The sequence below is a fragment of the Clytia hemisphaerica genome, unplaced genomic scaffold (assembly GCF_902728285.1).
Source record: "Clytia hemisphaerica strain Z4C2 unplaced genomic scaffold, Clytia hemisphaerica genome assembly, whole genome shotgun sequence".
Lineage (NCBI taxonomy): Eukaryota > Metazoa > Cnidaria > Hydrozoa > Leptothecata > Clytiidae > Clytia > Clytia hemisphaerica.
In genome coordinates, this window is record NW_027103852.1 from 1,545,883 (window position 1) to 1,554,834 (window position 8,952).

Below are 8,952 nucleotides of genomic sequence, written 5' to 3' on the forward strand. Positions count from 1 at the left end.
TTCAGTTTGATTAGGTTAAAGTGTTGATTCAGTAAAATACATATTACATATTTCATTTTCACATTTAACTTCGGAAAACTGGGTACCAATCAAGAAAACAAAAGTTAACAAAAAGCTAAAACAATGGATTGTCAGACCAGGATTTTTGTCTATGATCTAGTCTGGACAATACAGACTATAAAGCCTAAAAACAAAATTCAAAATCTTTGCAAAAGTCTCAAAAGTCACATATTCAAGACTAGCTGTGACGTTCATCACCTTTGTAAAGTACAGTCAAATGTTCTTTTGTGATAAACGGGCGTCGGCGTTTTTTTTGCTTGTGCTCCACTGTTTCGTATAATTTTCTTTATCTACTTTTGGAAACCAATCCTCCTCCTCCCTGAACAACATAAACAAGCTGCTATCTGATTTCTTAAAGCCGTTACGACATCCATGACACGTTGCAACATTTCCTGCTCGCTTTTTTATTTCATAGGGACGGATTTGAGGCTCTGGCATTGGTGGTATTGGTGGGAGTGGTCTTCCCAAAGGTAAAAGTGGTTGCTCTTTTCGCTCACTAGGTGGAACTGCATGTTTGGATGCTTTTAGAATAATCTTTGTTGGCATTTCTTTGACCACTTTAGAAGGTTGAGTAATACGGGTACCAGCTCTTTTCCTTTTGACTTTATGGGTATCGTTGGTTCCCGGGTTTCGCGAAAATGAAAACGATCCCTGATTAGTCTCGGATGTCGAAACAATGCTTTGGGCTTGGATGGGCTGGATTGATAAATGGGTATCTTGATAAACAGTTTCAGGGTTTTGCGTTACTGAAGGTATTTCCGGAATAGTCTGGGATATTGAGGCAATGTTTTGAGCCTGGATTGGCTGGGTTGATAAATGGGTATCTCGACCAATGTTTTCAGGCTCTTTCAATACTGAAGACATTTCTCGATTGGTATGGGTATCTTGATAAATAGTTTCTGGGCTTCCCATTTCTGAAGATATTTCCTGATCGGTCTGGGATGTCGAGGCGATGCTTTGATTCTGGATGGGGTTGATTGATGACTGGGTAACTTGACCAATGATATCGGGGTTTTGCCTGGCAACACTGGAGGTATCATTAAGGGTGTTGGTGTAAGAAAATACACTGTTGGATTTTCTTTTCCCTTTTCTCTTTGACGTTGATTTGGTAGCTTTCTTTCCAGTTTTTGGGTCCTTGTTGACGTTACACAGATCAGAAAGGTTTCGCCCTGTGGATCTGGATGATTGCTTTCTTTTTAATTTGTTAATAGATTTATCTTGAATCCCTTCTCTTTGAGAAACACTAAGGGTGTGCTCACAAATAGCATAAGCTTTGTACCTGTCACATGTCTGTTGACAAGATACGATTCCATCATTTTTGATTGATACTCTATATGGTTGTAACGGGTCGTGTAAATTCTTGACAATTTTTACTGTGGGTGCTCCAGGGGCATCGGTAATACTGTCCGGATTGAGCAATACAGACCCATCATTGAATATGTCCTTAAGAATTGTCATCGGAGGATAAAGAAGTCCAGTTTCCTCGGCTTTTATCTGAAATTCCGTTGTGGACGAGTTGTTAACAACAGATAAAGAATTGAAACGTTTCAAAAATCTTGCGCGTTGTGACTTGTTCATTTGATAAATACGGTTAATGTTAGGAAATTGTTGTCTGTACTCTGGTAGAAGCCGCCAAGAGTTCCTTCCCAAAAGAGCTAATTCGACTTGTTCTTCTTGGTACTCCGAAGCAGTACGCAATAGTTGAACCACTTCTTTTAATGACATTTTGCGTGAGTCGACAAGGCCAGATTTTAGTTTGGCGTTACTCGACTCGTTCGGGTTTTGGGTGTAGTTTCCCCAGTCCCCATCTGTTTTGGGGGAAACCCCAGTCCTGGTCATTGCTCGTAGTTCGGCAGTCATGCAATTGCGTATGTCGTCTGCTTTATATTGCAAAAATAGTCCCTAAATTTCTTTTCCCCAGTCCCCATCTTTTCCCACTTAGTCGACAATGACCTCCCGATGACGAACGTTTTACAAGATTCCTCGATTTTCAAGCACATCTACTAATCATCCAAGGCTCTCGTTAAGGTCATCATTGATGGTTTTAGTCCAAACTTTATGAAATCCTCGGTGAATAATCAATTTTACTTTTATTATGTCCTTCTTTTGGTTCCAGCACGTTCCCAATGCCCATGGAGATCACAAAAGATGTCTTTTGCATTAAGCATGTTATCAGTGTTGACGAGAAAGCTGCAATTGGCATTTACAAAGTTCGGATTGGACACAGCTTGTTACGATCGTATCTTCCATAGTGAATGCTTTCAGCCACTGGCAGGGTTTCTAATGATTTTGAAGCGATTTTCCAGAAAGGGAATCGTTTGTCACCATCGAGATAACATATAGCCTCTGAAGTTATTCCTAAAATTAGAAAATTTAAAATATCCACCTTAGATAGAATGTCTGGAAATGATAGTCGATCATGTCTACGTTTGTTACGTTAAAGAGAGCAAAGCCTCATCGAGTACAGAGCATAATATACTCTCATTCAAAGGGACAATAACTTCTGAACGCTCGCATTGCTAAGTTTTTTTTTATTGTTAACAAAAACTAATTACAGATCCTTATAGATTACCCCAAGGGAAGAAATTTTCGCGGACGTAAATTTCAGCAAATTTCGCCAATTACCAAAAAGTTATTGCTCTTACCAAAACCAATTCTTGCGAAATTTAGTTTTGTTTAATTGTAATTCATCCTTAGGAGGAATATTTGCACTGACAAAGGAAATGCACATAGCGAATATAGAATTGTCTTAAAAAATTATTACCGAATAAGCTTGATGCGAGAATTTTGATGAATTGATTTCTGAGATAAGCGTATGTATTATAATATAGATACACACAAGAGAAAAACCGCTTTACTCATAAGTACTTTATTCGCTTTGCAAAAATGGGGGCTTTCTTGGGGTTGGGTGCACAAAAATATATTATCATGTTCAACAGTACAATCTTACCAGGTATCTGAATGTCTTTCTTAGAGTCAAATTTAATCTGATTAAGTCGATCTACATATTTGCCATTACCTGAAGAAAAAAAGATCACTTAAATAATAGTAATCTTTTATAGAATACAACGGAAATTTTCACATGAAAATATTAAAAAGTAAGTAACACAAAACTTTAACTTGAGGTGTAGTTAGAGGAAAAAATACTTAAACTATGATCTTTCGACTTGTTGCCCTATCCACAAGACCTAATTTCATTTTCAATACTGGTAGTACTTGAGAAAGCTTTGAAAGACTTTTCGAAACAAATTTAAACAAGCAACATGCTGAATGAACCTACCTAATGATTAACGTAAGATGAAAAAGGAAAAAATGGCAATAATTGTACAAAAATTCAGACTGGAAAAATAAACAAGCTAGTCTAATGAAAATTGTGAAATGGTAAAAGGAAATTTCCCCAAATACGAAAATTCGTATTTTATGGTAAACAACAATTTTCTGGGAAAAATACTTCAGCTATCTTTTAGAGAACCTTGCCCTCTATATTTCTGCCAAAAAAAACAGAAAAAAAATAAACCAATTTAGCCCAAATTTGCCCAAAAAAATATTTTTCGAAAATTTGGCTCAGTCACAACTTGGGTATTTTGGCATTTTGCATCATTGTGTAAAAAAAAAAAAAAATAATTAGCCAATCCCGAGAAAAGCTTGTAACAGACGAACGGACGAACAGACGAAAAAACGGACATCGGTTAATTTTTAGGACCTCCGAGGTAGATAAAAAAACTGTTCAGTACCTTGTCCTGCATTTTCGATAATAACACAATCACTGTCTGTTTCTTGTGTTGTCACGATACTTTCATCTTCACGTTCTGAAAAAGAGAGAGTAAATTAGAACAATAAAACTATTCTATTAATTGTCCATTTGACAAAGAAAACATTTTGAAAAGCTAAATGAAGATTAATTAATAAAGTTTGACAGTACCTTGTCCTGTATTTTCGATAATAACACAATCACTGTCTGAATCTAGTGTTGTCACGATACTTTCATCTTGACGTTCTGAAAAAAGAGAAAATTAGTAGAGGGGGAGGGATGACCGACGTTTGTCGAAATTGATAACATTTTTCAGATTCCCTATTTTCTGAAGTTTTTGCCACGATTTGACAATTGAAATAAAATTGGGTAGAACTAGAAGCATTGAAAAAGATTAAATTAGGTATTTTTGACAATTTTTCGAAAAATTTTTCGAAAATTCTTTAAAATTACCAATTTTACTGTTTTTAAAAACTGCTTTTAAAAGTATTTTAATAATTATCTAATTATAAGTCAAAATACAACAACTTTGTTCATTATATTTGAAGTAATCCAGTAATCAAATCGGTGAATAGGCTATGCAATAGGGTGCTCTTTAAATGATTCTTCCCCATATTTCAATTATCAAAATCTAGACAAAAAGGCCAGAAAAACGATACACCTCAATTTTATTGATTTTTAGTTTTTACTGGCCAACCAGGTCCATACCAGCACCAGATCCCAAAAATCATCAAAAACTAATCAAAGATCAGCACCCAAAAAAATGTCCAAAATCAACTTTTTCATGAAAAATCACAATTATTTCCCTCTAAAATTAGAATAATAAAACTATTCTTTTAATTGTCTATTTGACAAACAAGGTACTTTGAAAAGCTAAATGAAGATAAGCAAAAGTTTGAAAGTACCTTGTCCTGCATTTTCGATAATAACACAATCACAGTCTGAATCTAATGTTGTCACGATACTTTCATCTTCACGTTCTGAAAAAAGAGAAAATTAAAATGAAAAGATCTAATAAGGTGTAGCTAAGCACTTCAACATAGAGGAAGAAGATTGCTCCTTAAACTTATTGACCCATCCCCAAGACAAAGCACACCTCACCTACATGCTCTTTTATAAGAATAAAAGAATAGCATTTTTTTTTTTTATATTGTACTAAACAATAGACCTGCTGTCTCACACAGATAATTCTTATTGCAAGTTTCACCAAGAAAAACATGGCACCCTTTAGTAAATGCCAAATTTCCATACTGAAAGAATTAGAAGCGATTATGTTATTGTTATGTGGTAAGAATGAAGATAAGATTGAATTTTTGAATGTACTCACGTATTGAGGATAAAGCTTGGGTTTGCTGTAATGAAATGTGTGCTAGACAAAGCGTCTGAGATTTCTAAACAGAGAAGATATAAGATTGCCTTCTTAACTTCTGCACCATTCAACTCTTTTCTTTTAATAAAGGACAAACTCTTAAAAACAGACTTCAATCTTTATTCTGCTTTGTTACACGTCATATATGACATCACAGGCGGAAGAATTGCAGATTTTTGATTTTATGTTTCCACTGAGGAAAATACTTAGAATCATAAAATCCCAAATGAGATTTGTTTTTCAAAATTTGTTAAGCTTTATTTGTTTATTTGGATATGTTTTTATAATGTTTTCAGACAAAAATAAAGTGTTGGGAAAAACTGCCCCCCCCCCCTATAGAACATATGAGAGAAACTAAATGTTATAAAATCAAGCATGAAAAGTGCATACCTTTTTGTTGTCTCTTGACAATAGGTTCAAAATGCTGCCCTTCTTTGTGTAGGTGAATGATTCAATTTACTGGATTTGCGTCTAAGGCTGGAATGATGACGTTCCGTTGAACCAACTGACCATTCTCTTTCTCCCAAACAACTGCAGTTGTTTTAGTTGTATTTGATAACCAACTGACATTCTCTTCTCCAAAAACGCAGTGTTTTAGTTGTATTTGATAAGGCGTAGCCATATATCAGATACAGTTTGCGTAACTTTATTCTCAAGTGTCTGTGATTTCATCATTATAATCTTTTTGTCCAAAGAAAAACGGCTTGTAGTTGTCTTGATTCGTTAGGAATTCCATACGCACCAGATCCAAAAGAGATGTATATGTGGGTTTGAACTTGCTTGTTGAAGATGCTGTCAGTGATATCTCCCATGAATAGAAAATACAATGCCCGTCACCTGGGACTTCAATGATTGAATATGGATCAGGCAGTTGGAATATACTACAAGGATAAATATCAGAAATAATATTCAGATCTTCTTTAAAGTCGTTCCTAAAAAATTCCTTGTTTCTGTGTTACCAGACGGGTGAAAATTTTTTTTCAGTATAACTCGCCTGCTAAATTTCATTCACAGGTTTGGAAAATTAAAAATTACATAATTTGAAAATTATTTATGTAATCCAAAATTTCACCATTCTTCTTTTAGAATTTTTGAAATATATATTGGATCGATTGGATTAAAGTGCACTTTCTAACTATACAGTACAAAATAATATTTATAATTTATAATTGCAAAGAAAAGTTCCTCTCCCTATCTTAATCTAATACAAATTAACTGGTTTTAATGATAAGTATTTTCAAGCTAATTTCTTCTCTTTATCGCTTTTGCTAACAGGAATAGGATACGAAAAATATGGTCACCCTAAAAATAATTCCATCAGAAGACCAACTATAATGACATAGAAATTCTAAAAATAAGACAGCTTTTCTCATTTTAAAAATTTAAAAAAATTGAAAAATTAGAATATAAAGAAATCGAAATATCAAGAATTTCAATCTCAAAAGTCTTTTATGAAACCCTGTCAAAGATTCAACCTAGTCACTATTTACATGGTAATGTAGCATTTCTTTAATAAAAAGCACTCGGCTTGGCTCACTAAACTTAACCATTCTTGCAAAATTGGGCATTACTGTATGCTTTAATCATGTTTAACCAATTAGCCAAAAAGTAAAGAAAAACTAGAAAATTACCTCTCTTGTTGAAATGACATTTTTCCTTGATAACAATATAGCTAACGTTTTTCTTCTCACTGTATATTTTCTGGAAAGCATTGAATAAAGAATTGCTAATAACCTGTAACAATATTTCTATTTATTTACAATCAATCTGTGTACAAATGCAGAAGTTTGAAAACCTTACAATTAAGCTGAAATTCACTAGTACTCTAGGGTCTGAGTGTAATAGAGTGTGCATGATTTTTTAACTAATTTTTAACTTCTGATCCTGGTCAGGAATCATGTGAAGGCTAAAAAAAAGTTTGGTTTAAATTTTGGGATGTGGTCAGAAATCCATAATGGCGGATTTTTCATTTTTAGATGCGAAATATTTTTTCTGGCAACAAACCCACGCATGTTATACCAAACGGTCGGAAATTTTCCCCTGATTAAATTGAGGATATAAAATGAGGGTTGAAAAATTAGCTATCTCAAGATTTAGATCACTTTCGTTTTCTATTAACTATTTATAACTTTGGTTGCTCATATTCAGCATAAGGCTGAATGACGTCACTTATCATGCTGATATGAGCAAAAATAAAAATTGCCAATTTTGGCTCCAAAAATTGAAAATCGCAAAATTTTGAGTACAGAACAGAATTAATAGATAAAAATGACCTTTTTCTTTAAATTATTCATAAAATTTCTATTTAAATGATATATATTTGACATTAAAAGGGCAATTACGCAAAAAACGTGCCATATCTTTTTGACAAAAATGTCATCATGCTCAAGATGTGAAGATAATAAGGGGATGAAATGTGTTTTATATTGATGCTATATACTAGGTCAGCGTGTTTCAAACACACTGTTGGCGATCGCTTATTTCCGACAAAATCATCGGAGAAAGAACCTGGTGGTAGTGTTCACTAAGAAATTAATTTTCACTTTGTCCATTTTTTCGTTTAGTCGTAGAAGGGCAAGGTTGATGGCTTATTACCTTACACCCTGCGATGCGGATCTATCTCTGGTAAATTATGGCAAGATTAGAGCAGCTAGACTAAATTATAAAGTCGAGTAAAATGGTCGAGTGAACCTTACCTCTTTAAAAACTTCTTTATCGTTGTTTTGTTTCAAAGGCCGTGCAATTTCAATTCAGGAGACTTATTTTACTATCAAAATCGTTGTAGTAAAAAACAAGTGTTTACGCATGCGTTTTAAAACAGCTGTGAAATTATTGTCCTCGCTTAAAGTAAATCAATTTAACAGCTCTAAGCATAATGGTGGCATAATGAACATGGATAAATGAGACGAACATTGAAATGATAGGGGAATGACGTCATAAACCATACAAAAGTGATGAATACAATAGACTACTTAAGGCTGTTATACATTTTATTTGATCTGCAACTTTTGCCATTATTAGTCAGTACATAACACATGATCAAAGCAAAAGTAAAGCGTAGACCCTAGAGAAAAAAGTTACACTTTGAGGAAGGGGATGGGATATAGCCTGAAAAAATTTTAAAATCTCTCCTATTCAGACAAAATGTAAGGAAACTAATGAGTTTATAAAGGTAAGCGAGTCAAACATTTACTTTCGATTTCAAAAACGAGATTTGACTTGTATATCTACACTGTTAAAATCGCCCTCAGGCGATCGAAAATGTAGGAAAACTCACAAAATTTTATTACCAAAAGTTTTCTACAAAAATAGCCCCCCCCTAGGCCTTATAGGGTTAAGAGAATAGAATTAGAAGGCTTATAAATTTGCAAATCCTGGAAAATGACTTTCAAAGTAGGCTTGTGTGCAATCATCTTCTAATTGCATTAACTATCCTCATCATGTGATTACATATTACATATCAAACAAATCGACGATTATTGATTACTGAAGTCATATCACTATAGTAATGTTTAACTTGAATTAGGTTTTAATGTCTAAGCAATTTCAGCCTGGTATTTCATAATATTGCCTTAACTTTTTACGGAGGCATGATCTTGCTCTGATATTTTGGTTGGTAAATATATTTGGTTCTTACTAAAATTTAAAAAAAAATTCTACTTTCTCAATACTTTATTTACTATAATCTCAATTTTTTATTTTTTTTGTATATAGAGTCATTTGACGAAGAAAAAATATTGAAAAATATTGCCACTGCACGCATGACGATTTG

The 8,952-nt window shown here is 33.7% G+C and overlaps 1 long non-coding RNA gene across 1 annotated transcript; it reads right to left on the bottom strand.

Annotated features, from left to right (window-relative positions):
- Nucleotides 1-2,286: 2,286 nt before the first annotated feature.
- On the bottom strand, nt 2,287-4,781 carry LOC136808019 (uncharacterized). Its single transcript, XR_010846737.1, has 5 exons — nt 4,717-4,781; nt 3,983-4,057; nt 3,795-3,869; nt 3,011-3,079; nt 2,287-2,418 (listed from the first exon to the last, which is right to left on the bottom strand). It is a non-coding gene; the product is annotated as an uncharacterized lncRNA (long non-coding RNA).
- Nucleotides 4,782-8,952: the final 4,171 nt, after the last annotated feature.